The sequence below is a fragment of the Odontesthes bonariensis genome, chromosome 15, assembly GCF_027942865.1.
Source record: "Odontesthes bonariensis isolate fOdoBon6 chromosome 15, fOdoBon6.hap1, whole genome shotgun sequence".
NCBI classification, from domain to species: domain Eukaryota; kingdom Metazoa; phylum Chordata; class Actinopteri; order Atheriniformes; family Atherinopsidae; genus Odontesthes; species Odontesthes bonariensis.
This window is the reverse complement of record NC_134520.1, coordinates 11,488,007-11,502,550: the sequence shown is the minus strand read 5'-3', so window position 1 is coordinate 11,502,550 and position 14,544 is coordinate 11,488,007. Positions and strand designations below refer to the sequence as shown.

Genomic DNA, 14,544 nt, shown 5'->3' with positions numbered 1-14,544 from the left:
TGTGCTGCTTTTCTGATGCTGCCTGACAAAAGAATGAAGGCAGCTTTGTTTTGAAATCCATCTGAAATAATATACTCTAATTCTTTCACTGTTTTTTTTTTTTTTTTTTTTTTTTTTTTACAAAAAGATACAAAAATCTAGGAATTTGAAACATGTGTGTTAATGCTTTTTTCTTATGTGTGGCATAAACAATAATAGAGTCGGTTAATTACTATTTGTTTTTAGTAGCTTTCACTAAACATGCCTGCAGCTAAAATAATGATAAAAAAAAATTCAAAATATTTCAAAATCGTTTTTCTGATTTTACGCCAACCTCCAGCCCGCGCACGCCATCATTTTCCATACTGCGACACCCATTTTGATGTTTATGTGACTGGAGTGTGTTTCCTGCAGAGAAGAGCTCAGGCCTACCTCATTTTCGCCTGGCGGGTCAGCTGCTCTGTGTTTCAGTCTGAAGCCGTTGGCTGCTACTGAACCGTTTGGCTCTTTTCTCTACTAGCGAGCAAACCTACATTCTAGACCCAACTGTACATCCAGCTAATTTTTAAAGGGATTTATTACTATATATGCCCGTATATCCAAAACACAGCGATCATTGGGGATTCCAAGCACCGGTTGGCCGGGTCTGAAGGCCGTTATAACGCTTTTTTCGAGGTTTAATCAGAGGTAGAAAACAACGGTGGTGGAGGAGGAGATTCCATATTAGGAGCACAGAGGAGAAGGCACCCCCCTTGTGTGATTTGGAGCTTCTGGTGAGTGTTTTTCGTCGCGTTACTTTATTATTGCCGTTATAATTTGTACCTTAGTGTGCAGCTACCACGTATGGCTGCCCATCAAATGTTTGGCAGGGTTATTGCGCTGTTTTTAACGTTTATTTGTACATATTATCTTTGGGTGGGGGATGGGCTCACTCAGCGCGTGAGTAGGCGCGCGCGTCTTGTGCACGTGTTCTTTGGGCAGTTCTAGTGCGTGGTTTGTTTGTGAGCGCGCCCTTCCTTCCTGCAACTATTACTGACTGTAATTTCAAACCACTTTAATCTTTTTTAACCTCAGCCATTTGGGGAACAGTTGTAACGTGCATTTCATGTTGTTACAGTTGACAGCCGGAATTAAGACATTAAACGCTTTAACTTGGTAACTTTCTGCTCTTGCTTTGACTTTTGCTTAAGATACTTTAACAGATGATTGCTTTATTGTTTTTGTTTGCTTACTAAGTCATTCAGCTACTTTGTGACTAGATCTGCTTTATACTTAGACACTTCATAAACCATGTTTAAATCAGTTTCTGTTTGAAAACGAAGAAGTTGTAAATGAAAAACTGAAACTAGTTTGAGTAATTGTAGCATTTCAGTGAGGTATACTAGTGTGTATTGTACCATACAAGCCCACAGTTTCTACTAGGTTTAAAAGCAATGCTTCGGCTTGACCTAAATGATCTGAGTTTGTAAATTAGCATGGAATCATATTTAATGATGGTTTGATTGAAAGCTTACTTTCAGAGTTCAGCGCTGTTGGTTACTTCGAAGTCATGGCTGTTCTTCAGAGGTGAAAACAAACTTAGTTGCACATGCATGCCCACAAAGACCACTTGCCAACCATGTGACTCTCAACTCTATGACACAATGTCCCAGTCCCAGGTAAATGGCTGGATGTAGACCTCTGCTAACCTTTCATTGATGCCTTGGAAATGCATGTCTAGTCTACATGTTGTAGCATGTTGTGGCACAATCTGAACTGTTGGCTGCTCTTAGTTATTTGGTTGCTGTTGTTGGTCCTTTAGCTTTGCTCTGCTGTGGAAAAGACAAGTTACAGTGGACAAAGATCTGCTTTACGAAGGCATGAAACTTGAAGATTGTCAAGTGTTTGTCACCCATGCATCTTGTTTTTTGGCGCTTCATCCTCTTTGTTATGAATCTGTTGTTGGCCTCTCTCGCTGGTTTAAGCTGACTGTCAATTAGGGCTGCACGATTAATCGCTATAAAATGGCGTTCTCGATCCACGCATACACGTGATCTCATTTCTACACGCAGTGATTCTGAAGCATTTTATATCACGAGCTGCATCACAAACACAAGCCCCTATTTTCCTCACGGATTTTCTCAAGTGCCCCCAAACGCAGCACTGCCGCTGCACAGGGAGTAAAGCGTCTTTACAAGTTACCGTGGAGAAAAGTTTGCGGTGAGGAGGGTTAAATGGATGGCGACGAAAACCCAAGTGGTCGTGGCGAGCGTCACCCACCCAAGCGAACCGAACTCGTGCCCAAAAAAGGCTCAAGTATTTTGGATTTAAGGCTCAAGTATTTTGGATTCAAGCCGGAGGATGACAAACGGTGTGAGGTACATTGTAAAGTGTGTTTTGCCCTGGTTGCAGCACCGCAAGGCAACACCACAAATCTCTTAAATCACCTTAAACGTCACCACAAAGTACAGCATGATGAAACCATACAAAACAAAAAGCCATGAGGGATTTCAGAGGATGATAAACACTCAACAAACGCTACTCCATGCGCTCCCCGACATGTACAACAAGCAGCGGGCAGTGGTTGAGGCAGACTTGCGGGAAATCTAAAAAAAATTTCGTGACGTCTGATTTATGGTCCAGTTGCACCATGGAGCCATATTTGAGCATCATTTTTATAGCGCCAGATTTCACTACCAAAAGCCGGTGTTTACAGACAGCTTTTTTTTCCCTGAAGACCATACAGGAGAGGCCCGAGCACAGGGATTAAAGGATGGCCTCTCATCTTGGAGTCTGAAAGAGGATAAACTGATCTGCACCACAACAGACAACGGTCAAAACATAGTACAGGCCATCTCCCTCTATGACTGGACCAGGCTGCCATGATTTGGCTATAGGTGAGCTCCTTTCTAAAGTCACAGCAAAAAAATAATTAACTGAATTGTATTTGTATCACAACAACAATAATAATAATAATAATACTTTTGAAAAGTCTAATAATAGTTTATTTTGAACTGAGTCTTTTCTTTTTCCCTGTGGGAAAAAAAATAAAAATAAAAAATCATGCCAGAGAATCGTGATCTTCATTCTAAGCAAAAAAAAAAAAAAAATCGTGATTCACATTTTTCCAGAATCGTGCAGCCCGACTGTCAACCAATCAGCTTTCAGTCACTGCATAGTGTTCTGAGGGCCTATGTGTTGTTAGCTATTCTGAGGACTTAAAAAGTCCAAAATTCATTGTAGGATGTCACTTTTCGTCAGGTGTACCATGCCATCCTGCCATCAGAGGACAGGCAGGGTACACATATTTATTTCCTTTATTTATCTGAACATATAACATATATGTCTTAGGGCTGGGCAATATGGCAGAAAATATCATTTTTTTTTTGTTAATATGTTTTAGAGCTTTAAAGTTGAACAAAACCGGGGCGGTCGGTGGCGTAGTGGGTTAAGCAACCGCCCCATGTACAGATGCTACAGCCCTCGCTGCAGCGGGCCCCGGTTCGAATCCCGCACCGGACGGCCCTTTGCTGCATGTCTTCCCCCTCTCTCTGCCCCCTGATTCCTGTCTCTCCCCAACTGTCCTATCATTAAAGGCATAAAAAGCCCCCCCCCCAAAAAAAAAAATATATATATATATATATATATATATATATAAAAAAAAAAGTTGAACAAAACCCATAACAGCAATGCTTGATGTGGAAAAAAAATGGGTGGGGTACATAAAACATATACAACACAAGTTACTGACAATTTATAGACACATGGCTGACATTCATGGCTTTTGCATGAATAATATCATGACATTAAGTCTTTAAAGAAAGTTAAAGAGGCTGACCAGTTACTGATTGTTCGTGGGGCGGCTTTATGAAATCTCAAACAAACCTTTCTTTTGAGGCGGGAAAGGCCTTAACTAAAATCCTCTTCTGTTGTAGACTAAACATTAAAACGGAGTCATCTGCTAATAAAAGTAACCTTGGACAGAAAGGGACTTCAACCATTACACATTTTGAAAGTGTTCTAACAGAAACGTGCCTATAGGATGGGCATTCCCAGAACACGTGTTAGCCTGTGCTGCATTCATTACAGAATTAGACACATTCATCAAGTAAGCTCTGCACGGGGTTGTGTAGATCCTATGGGCAACCTTAAAATGTATTTACTTTGGAGGATGAGAGAATTTTACCCCTGATAGTTTTTCTCAGGGACTGGCGACCTATCCGGGATATTCCAGAAGGGGTGATTATCGATTGGAACCCCCTATGCATAAAGTGCTGACCTAACCAAGCCTAAAGCCCCATACACACACGTCGCTGCTATTTACTCGCTCAGCGAGTGAAGTCAATAGAATGTCTATGTGTTCACGCGAGGCGAGTAGGCGAGGAGAGTACAAGCGAGTACAAGCGATGCGATGTGGGCGGATTCCGAGATGAACATATTTCAACTTCGAGCGACGCGAGTAAGCGAGTAAAAGCGAGTAGCCAATTAAAATGCAGAATACAGATTATTGACAGGTGACGTTCCCCCAGTTTTCTCCAAACAGTGGCCACCCAACTTCTACACACCAAGTCAGCAAAAGCACCCAAGCGAGTGGCGAGTAGGCGAGTGAGCGAGTAGCGAGTGTATGGGGCTTAAGGTAAAAGATAAATGATGTGCCAGATTATCACAATATTATTCTTACTTTGATCAATCTCAATTTTGAGCGCAATAGTTTGTAAATGTTGCCAGTTTCAAAAGTATACTCATAATAACTGCAACATAAAACAAGTTTAGAATAGAGTTTATTCACCAAAGTTAAGTGACACCATATAAACCGTAAAATGTGCAAACATTACATACTTTAAAACAATACAGGTCTGTAATTAGATCAAAAATCTTAATATAAAACCAGAATATGTAACTGTAGTCACAAATTCCACATAAAAGTCCGGCTCCCACGGCTGTTGTACATTTAAATCTCATCCTTTGCTGTGGAATATGAAACTGCTGTTGTAATCTCTGGGTTTCGTTGGGAATGCTTGTTATACGGGGGTGGGCGGCCTCTAATGATGAGATGATGCTTTTCTGTGTGAAGCGTGCACTGCTACAACTGATGCAGCCAGCTTTTCTGTTCAACATTTTTACAAAATCCAAACCACTTCCATTACACTGGCACAGTGACACCTTTTGCTCAACTACTTGGACAGTTTAGGGAGATAACTGGAGTTCAGTTTCAGTCTCATGGCCGTCTTCGGCTAAAGTCATTCTGCTACATTTCTGCTCGGTTTCCTTCCCCAGTATGCTGGTTGGTTATTGTATTTTTCTTTTCTTTTTGGGTTTTTGTTGGTGGTTAGCAACATGCTTAGAGGCGCTTTACCGCTAACTCGTGCTTTGGCATGTTCTGAGGGGTATACAGTTAGCTCTGCAGCTAGATCGGCTGAAAATGTCTGATTACCAAGATCAATGTAAATTAAATCTCAATCTAATATTACCTTTGTTTTATTGTCCAGCCCTAGTCTAATATGTATGTATGTGTCAGGGGTCGCGTTACCGAATGTTGACCGTTTCTTTAAAACGAGGACGGGCCATCTGTCATTTTGACAGATTGCAATTCACACCCTGACCAATTGGTGGTGAGTGAGCATATTAATTGGCTGTCGTCTCTCTTGATGCATGACCTCGCTGGCTTCCCTCGTTCCCTGAGTTTTGTCGACTTCTGATCACTTCACTTGGAGAAATGTTTCCCGATTTCAAAACTGGCGCTTGTAATTCCAGTGTCCAGTGTGGCAGCAGAGCGCGGATTCAGAACATCATCAAAACAGCCATGAGAAATCGTCTGTCCGAGGCAAAAGTCAAAAACCTCATGACAATAACCTCTGCAGCAATCCCACTTGAGACATTTGATTACGCTCAAGCGGGCACACAATTCAAGTCCATGTGGACCAGGAGGAAGGTGTGAAACTGCGTTCAGGCCCCAGCAGGTGAACTGTTCGGGCCCCAGCAGGTGAACTGTTCGGGCCCCAGCAGGTGAACTGTTCGGGCCCCAGCAGGTGAACTGTTCATGCCCCAGCAGGTGAACTGTTCATGCCCCAGCAGGTGAACTGTTCGGGCCCCAGCAGGTGAACTGTTCATGCCCCAGCAGGTGAACTGTTCGGGCCCCAGCAGGTGAACTGTTCATGCCCCAGCAGGTGAACTGTTCGGGCCCCAGCAGGTGAACTGTTCGGGCCCCAGCAGGTGAACTGTTCGGGCCCCGGCAGGTGAACTGTTCGGGCCACGGCAGGTGAACTGTTCGGGCCCCGGCAGGTGAACTGTTCATATTCTAAGTGCAATCCTTTAATTTCACTGTTCATATGCAGCTACTGGGGCTACAGTCAGTGGTTTTGTCTGCTATGTATCTGCTTGATGTGTGATGGCGCGGTGTGGATTCTCTGTTCAGCTTGTTGGAACTGAATATTAATTAGAAATGAATGAAAATTAAATGCTGTTGAATATGTCATTATTATCACAATGCAAATACAATTTGGAACAAGACCATTTAGACTTCAGTACTTATAGTTTATATCATTTTTAAAATGAAAGCAACGGGTAAAAATGGATTATGACGGGATTTTTACGACCCTGTCAGTCAAACTGACGGACAACGAAAAAGTCTAGTGCAGCCTCTGGTCTCTATATGTATATATTATATATATTAAATGAACTGTACTTGCATAGCACTTTTCTAGTCTAGTTGACCTCTCAAAGTGCTTTTATACAAGTCACATTCACCAATTCTTACACTCGCTCCCGCATTAAATTTTACCTAAAGAAAAAGTAGACAAATAACACAAGAAGAACAAATAGAAAGGCAGATTATGTATTTCTAACAGGTGAATCATAATCAATTGGAGAGGCAGAGATTCACAGCTCTATTGTTTTTCTTGTTTATTTGACTTTATCATGTGGTCTAGCTGGAGATTACGGCGAGTACAGCTCTTCTTCTTGTTGAGCACTTGTGAAAATGTGTCCTTAAATGCAAACGCCACATTCCATTATATTTAGAAGGAAATGGAAACAACACTTTTTTTCATTCAAACAGAATGACAAACTTTTAGAGCCACGGAGCTTTGTGTAGTTGGTCTCTTTCACAACATTGCAAAGCGTGTGTGACTGTCAGCAGAGGCCGCTGCCTGAAAGACTTATTGTAACTTCTGACGCAAGATGGGAGGCAACACTTCCTCCAGTATTTGTTTGCATCAGTACACTGGTGATTGCTTACAGTCTCTCAAAGACGGCTGCAAGAGTCAAGTATTTTTCATCACATCTGAAGAATATCATCTATGTCTGTTTAAGACTTGGAGGTTCACATTGGCTTAGATGCAGCTGTTTGGGAAGTTTAGTTTGGTGTATGATGGGAAATCCCTGTTTCTTTCATTAGCTGTATACATAGATATGTATATGTTAGATGGCGAAAGGATAATCAGTGTAAGGTAGCCTTCATTTTATTTTAAAGGGACACTATGTAATTTCTTCCCCCATCTAGTGGTGCAATTTTATTTTGCAAAGTTGAATGAATTTGCTCTCTAGCGCCTCACGTTTTCAAATGTGCGTTGCAACTTCTTGAACTACGGCAAGCGGAATGTGTCAAGATTCAAGAAGCTATAGCTTCAGACTCGAGGTCCATACAAACAAAAAGAAATCAAGACACACAGTACAAAGGATTACATAACACACATACAACAACACTATGAATACAGATGACAGATAACATGTCAGATAACATAACATCTCCTTTGGTGTGCAAGCAATGCAATTGGTCATATTCCGGGAGTTACCGGAAGTGACGTCGACGCAGCGTTAGCATTAGCCTGCGTTAGCAATAGGAGCATTAGCAGCGGTAAATAAACTCCCGGTAAACTTACAAACTTTCTAATGCCTCGTTTTGTGAGTTAAGAGCCTATGTGTACTACGGCAGAAGTTTGGTAACAATCAATGCATTATTAGTGGGATCATTTACGAGATAAAATCTATTTAGCATTTTTTTTTTTTTTTTTTTTTTTTAAACTTTATTAGTAAATCAACAAAATAACAGTTTACAAATGTGAGCATAACGCCAAAAAGAAGATATCCAGGGGGAGCATAGGAATAATAATAAAAAGAAGATGATGCACTTACAAAAAGAAAGCTAATGAACACAAAGACATATGTGCCAAGGAATAAAATCTATTTAGCATTAGCGACTGTAATAACCCATTTGGCGGAAATGACGTCACAATGACGTCATTTCTGCTTGTAGGCCTGGTGGGGAAATCGCGATTCGAAGTGCTTTATGTCCCTCTCGGCACTTCGTTGTTTTTCATAGACCGGAAGGACATGGCAGCCTCCATAGAGCTTACCTGCTCTATGTAGATACAGACAAGTTATTCTTCACTCAGGAGGATAAGTGAGATTTTTGACAGAGATCATTTTACACCAATGAGGACTAACTTATGAATGAATATGTTGATTTGAGCTAATAAATGACTTAATTTATTACATAGTGTCCCTTTAAGGTGTCATTATGTCTTAAGTGCTGATTAAGTGCTAGTTACTGTACCTATATTTTTGAAGAACGTTTAGTAATTAAACGAGAAAAACCCTTTGCTGCGGCTCACGCTGCGTGATCATAGACTCTGACATTAGAAGCCAAAACCCCTGGATTACCAGTCTGATTCAGTGAAAACTTTCACCATGAATGGGCTTTTCCACCAAGACTTAAAAGCATCAAAAAGCCATAGTTATCAAACTAGCCATGTTTGTGTATCCTCCTCTCCAGATAAGATGGTGAATTTACAGACGGCACATACTTTCGAAGCTTGTGTCTTATGAGTTTTTAGGCTTTTCAAAGGACAAGACAGTCGGTTTCATTCTTATCAATATTTCAGATCCGTGTTTCCATTTTTTTTTGTGACCCATGTCTTTCGTAACTGTCAAAGTTTGAATTCCTGGCCTTTTAATCACCCACCGTGGCATGGCGACCATCTCTCAGACCAAACTGGTGTGTGAACCCGGCAGTATTTACCACAGTAAAATGTTTCTGAGGTCCACTTGAAATAAATCCACATAAACATATCTCTGTTTCTTTAAGTTTCTGAGAAGTGTTGGTTCATCATTGTAGTTTTTAGTGTTTGATCCATCTTGAGTTTTGCTTAAAAAAAGTATGGGTAGCATTTTATCATTCCCAACTGGGCCACAATAAAATGGCAGATCCATTATTTCCCCTATTCAAAAGCTACTCTTTTGCTTGTTTCTTTATGTTTTCAACACTGCAGTAATTCTTTCAGGCAGAGAAGACGACTGTCTGCAGGATTTCCTTTCATATCACAATGCTTCAGTGAATAAAAGTATTGTGTGTTTGTGGAGAACACGCCACCCTCATTCTCACAAAATGCAGTCGGCAGGTGTCGACGCTTGTTCTGGAACCAGTAACTTTGCATAATGATGGTGATTGCTCATTATAAAACTATATCAGCTGTAGTATTTTGAGTATAAGATAGGATATTACCTTGGTTAAAATGTTTATTGCTGTGTCTGGATTGGCTTCTTGTCATCACTCTTGCAGAGCACATGTTGAGTACAAGGAAGAAGAATATGGTGAGCTGCAGAGTGGGCCGCTGAGTCATGTTATCTATATAGGACATGCTGATTACTTGGCCTTAATAAATCACAGAGGAAGCGTGTTGGAGTAGTACAGTTATGTAACCAGTCTTTGTCAGTGTTATGAATTGAAAGGGGAAAGACAAAATGGACCTAAGTGCAGTGAGTGAAAATGTCTTCCTTAGTTAGGTAATGGCCTGACATGAGCCAGAGAGACAAAAATGGATCAACCCGAAATCCTGTCGGGTGGCTCAGACCACAGTAAATATTTACCTTCATTTACAGTAGGTGAACTATACCTGCACAATGAGTGCATTGTTGTGTTCATGAATATGGAACTATGCTGATCATTGATATTATTATAGCTTAACTAATGGAATATTTGTGAGGCCAGTCTTTGTTTCTGTTAAATTCAGATTCTCCTCAGAAATATCTATCCCTTCCATAGACATACAGTTCTCAGAAGTAGAACTAGATTACTGTTAAGACATAACTGAATGATAATACTTCTCTACAATAACACCCAAAGGGTTAATTCTGGAAAAACTGGTGTGGATTCTGTTTCCCTTCTGCTTTTTACCCACTGGATAAAAATCTACTTCCGCCAACTGTCACCTAGATTTATTCTCGAAAGAGAAAAGGTAGAGTGAGCATTTAGCCCTGGGTCACATGACTCAGCTATGGTTGCAGGTATTCATTGGTTCTGCCTCTTGTCGGTCTGGTTGAATGAGAGCTGCACTGGGCCTGAAAGCACGCACAAATCCTTGTGATAAAGTTGTAAAAACACACTTTTATTAAATGTGTTTCATGGCGATATTCCTGAAAACGGGCAGATATAATGAGACGTGATGGTTCCATTTCAGTCTGCATGGCAGCTGGCAGCTCACTCTCATTGCTGAGGTACAGGGCTGACTCCCACGGTCTAGTCAAAAATGGTAAACTGAGAGTTGAATGCCATCCCTTCATGTTCTCGTGCTCTGCAGGGTTTTCCCTGTGAGCAGTAACTGTAATGTGTCCCGAGGATAAGCATTTTGCTCCCTGCAGTACAAAAAGAGTCGGCCACCTTGTTTTAGCTGGGGTACCTGTTAATGTTCCTGTAAAAGAGATGCAGTGGGACTGCTAAGAGGTCATTTTTGTCAGAATGATAGAATGATGTCAAAGTTGTCAGATGACAGAATTGATTTGTTATGGATCCTCTTGGCCTTATGGTAGCAAGCGGGACAGCAGACATTAGAGTAAGAAGTGGTGGGTTTCTTCTTTTTGGTCCTCGTCTGCTTGGGCCGCTGAAAGGGGGGCATCATATTTGCTTGGTGTGCACCTGGGCTTTGTGGTTAAGGTTCTATTTTCTTGTTATATAGCATTAATAAAAATCAAACTGCTCCCATGCCGGCTCAGTGATGTATCAGCGGCAGATCGACTTTGACCCCATCCTTTCTGCCTCTGTACTTTCCCACATGACTCAAGGTGCAACAAAGGTGAATGTGGCTAATGCCCTACCTGCAACCGACAGGTGTGTGTGTTTGTGTGTGTGTAAAGTAAATGTTTTCACTTGCTCACTGCATCAACATTTTAGTAACAGGATCAATATTAATAATCCATTCGACTGAAATAGAAATGTGCAGAAAGTGAGTGTGTTCAAAGAAAAGCCTTGTTGAGCATCACCTTTATGCTCACAAGCGTATATTTAAACAATTTTATACAGTATGTTTCAAATATTCTATATATTGTTTAAATATTGTAGTTTTAAACAACAAAGATAAAATAGTTGGTCAGTGGAATATTTTTTTATTTGTATCATTATCTTTGTTTTTTTTAGTTTTAAGTATATGAATTTTAGAGCTGTTATCAACAGCAATTTGACACTTTTGCTTGAAAGTATTTTTCTGGCTCATGCCGTCATTATATTTATCTGATAACTATATAATGAGAAATGAAAAGGAGTTACGAGCCTAAGCTGAGCAGTTTTCTTTATGTAACAGTATTTGTATTGGAATCTGCTGACATAACCTTTTTCTACACAAAAAGTGCCATGAATCAGCTTTGTTGCCCTTTCTTTCCACGCAGACATCTTGAATAGCTTCTGTACTTAATGATATTGTTTTGATTTTGGAATTAGCTTTCAGAACCTACTTGGGTGATATCTAAATATTTACAGCCGCCTCAGCTGCATTAAAGCAGACCACATGAGAGGAGGAGGGACACACAGACGGGGAGGCCGACGCCCCCTTCTTATCGGCAGAATGAAGAGAGTATGATAGAGCATGGTAATAATAATGCGAAATATGAATATCCAGTCAGAAATGTGGATTGTGTTTGGCATATCTGTTGCTATCACCCTCTCTGATGAAGTTTTTCTTTGAAGTAGATCCTTCTGTGAGAAGCTGAAGAAGAAGAAGAACTTTATCAGCCTAATGGGACAGCAGTGTGCTTCATTTTAATCTGGTTACGTATGATCAAAGTAGTGTGAACAGTGTTATGTAGATTTTTTTTAAATAATATGTAAATTGATAATGTGAGTCTGGAGTTTGATCCATTTTTTTTCTTAAAATATGAATCCAATTGCACCAATGAGCTGATGATGAGAAGGCTGGAGAAAACTGAGTGAGCCCACGTGAGAGTCCAGCCTCTGCACCATATATGTCAACCAGTGTGTGGGCTGATGAGAGCTACAGCCTCGTACTATTTACTACTCAACTTCCACTCCATGTTGATATTTCAGATGTGTCCACATACATGTACAATTGATACCAACTCAGAAGCCTCATCCGCGATTCTTGATGTGGTATAAACAAAACCCAGTTTCCCACAGAGCCATTTCTGCGTCTTCTGGGCCTCAACCAGAGTTGTTCTTTATTATTTCCAGCTGTGACGACATATATGGAGCTGCAGAGAATCTCCTGCCTTAAAGCTGCAGTCTGCAACTCTTTTTCAAGCATAATGCCTGGAACTGTCCGGGGATTCTGAAAATAGTACATTAAATACCCCAATACAAAAAAAAAAAGAGTTCTCTAGGTCCCCTATATGTCCCGCTAGGTCCCTCCAAAGCCAGCAGGTTTGTTTACAAAATTGCAGACCGGACCGGTAAAAGGTAACCAATCAGGTTTACGAGCTGGGCTCTGCTGCCTGTCAATCACCGATTGTGCACGCGCGATACAAGGTAGGCTCGTCCCCACGCTTATTTATCTAGACTATTGAACTTCATTACGGGCTAGTCTACTTACTGTGTCTTCCATGATCGCAAATGACAGGTGAGTTGATGAATGAGGAGTCGTGTACGCGCATCTGGCGTGCACGTAGACGTGCACGAGTTCTCATGTGTTTTGAAGGGGCGGGACAGGAAGTTGAATAACTTTTTATTTTTCGGTTAAAAAATAAGCATTTCTTGCATTTTGCGACTACGGAGGTCACCGTTTTCAACTTCAAGCGTTCTGATAGATCATGTAAACTCTTAAAATGCCTTAAAAAGTAGGACTTTACATATGACAACAACAAATCTTGCAGACTGCAGCTTTAAAAAGCTTGTGTGAATGGCAGTTGCGCTGAAACACATTTTTGAAATAATCCTCTGTAGTCATGTGACTTTAGTTTATGTGTAGTCTGCTCTGTGTTCAGCACATTTTAATCTCATTTTCAGATTTCCTCATTTGTTTTTGATCAAATTTCAGAGCTGCGGTGCTTATTGTGTGTGTGTGGTAACCTGAGGGGTCAAGTTCAACATTCTGAAGAATGCATGCGGGTTTTGGGCCCCTCCCCCTATTCTCCAGCAAAGCTTTGATGTTTGCATGGCTGCTGCTCTCCTTCCCTGGCTGGTTCTGTGTACCCTGCAGCTTCCACCTTTGCCCCTGAGATGGTCCCATTTCAGTGTTTGTCTGATTTATTAGATCAAAACCAATGCTAATATCAAAGAATTTGATCTAAGATATGATCCTGGTGTGGACTGAAATATATTTGAGAAACAAGCATTTCTTCCATTTCTGGAAGTCTTCTTGAACAGCTCATAATTGACTTAGAGTTGAGACTGTGGCTTCTGTGGGAGCTGCTTTTTGTGTTGGTTACATGAGAATCTAAAAGTTGTTTTGTAAATGACTCCACAAGTGAGGTAAGACTATTTTCCCATTTCTGTTGCATTCAGACCAGCTGTAGGTGTTGTTAAATATTAGTCCTGTCAGTGAGACCACTTTCAGTGATGTTTGCTGCTGCCAAAACCCCCTTTTCTTCCCGATAAACACAAAGTGTCCGACTGTTCGTTACCAGCTTGAGCAGCGTGTAAAATACTAAAACTGTTAGTACTGTAAGTCTTTAGTATTTAGTAGTCTTGGACAACTTGGTTCTGGTTGTTTTACATAATTAATTCTTTTAGTAAAATGGTATTTATGGTTCCAGAGTATTAACGCCCCAGCTTTAGTTCTAATTTCTCTCATTCACCCTGACCAACTCATGCATGGACACTCTAATCAGTTTTTCCCTTCTTATTTTTTTTTTTAAATTGTATGTTTATTTGGAATGGACATGGGACTACATCTGCATGACTTCACTAGTCAAGTTAAACATATATGACATTCCAGTTTTTCTTGTTTTAAATTTAGAACATGAGTTACATCATTCATCAGGGCATATGAGTCCATAGAGGTTACAGTCTCAAATCGTGGGTCAGACTTTGATTTTCCCTTGCAGAACCCATTCTCCTTTGATAACATAGAGACCTGCACAAGAGTGACATCAGTGGAAACACAGTTAACCGTTTAAAGCCCGTGTCGATAATTTGTTCTAAGATAAGTAGAGCCAGGGGAGGCTCACAAGTTCACTTATAGAGAATTCTGGTATAACTTAACGGAAGGAAGAACAGTTACAGAACTATGTGCAAAAAAAAAAACCAACAACAAAAACATGTTGGAGGGGTTCCCTGCCGCTGCTGTCTTAGAGATAAACATAGATAATCAGTCACAGACAAAATGAGTAAATTACAAAGCAATATTACCAGTGAGATCAAAA

At 40.7% G+C, this 14,544-nt stretch overlaps 1 protein-coding gene across 3 annotated transcripts in view; it reads left to right on the top strand.

The window, feature by feature from the left end:
• Positions 1-438: 438 nt before the first annotated feature.
• tbl1xr1a (TBL1X/Y related 1a) overlaps positions 439-14,544 on the top strand; it is a 60,834-nt gene continuing 46,728 nt past the window's right edge. For 2 of the 3 annotated variants that reach the window (XM_075484977.1, XM_075484979.1), the window contains exon 1: positions 439-752. The gene's annotated coding sequence lies outside the window, so the exon portion shown is untranslated. Of the gene's footprint in view, positions 753-2,695; positions 2,856-14,544 lie in introns of all 3 variants that reach the window. The other variant, XM_075484978.1, reaches the window with a different exon arrangement.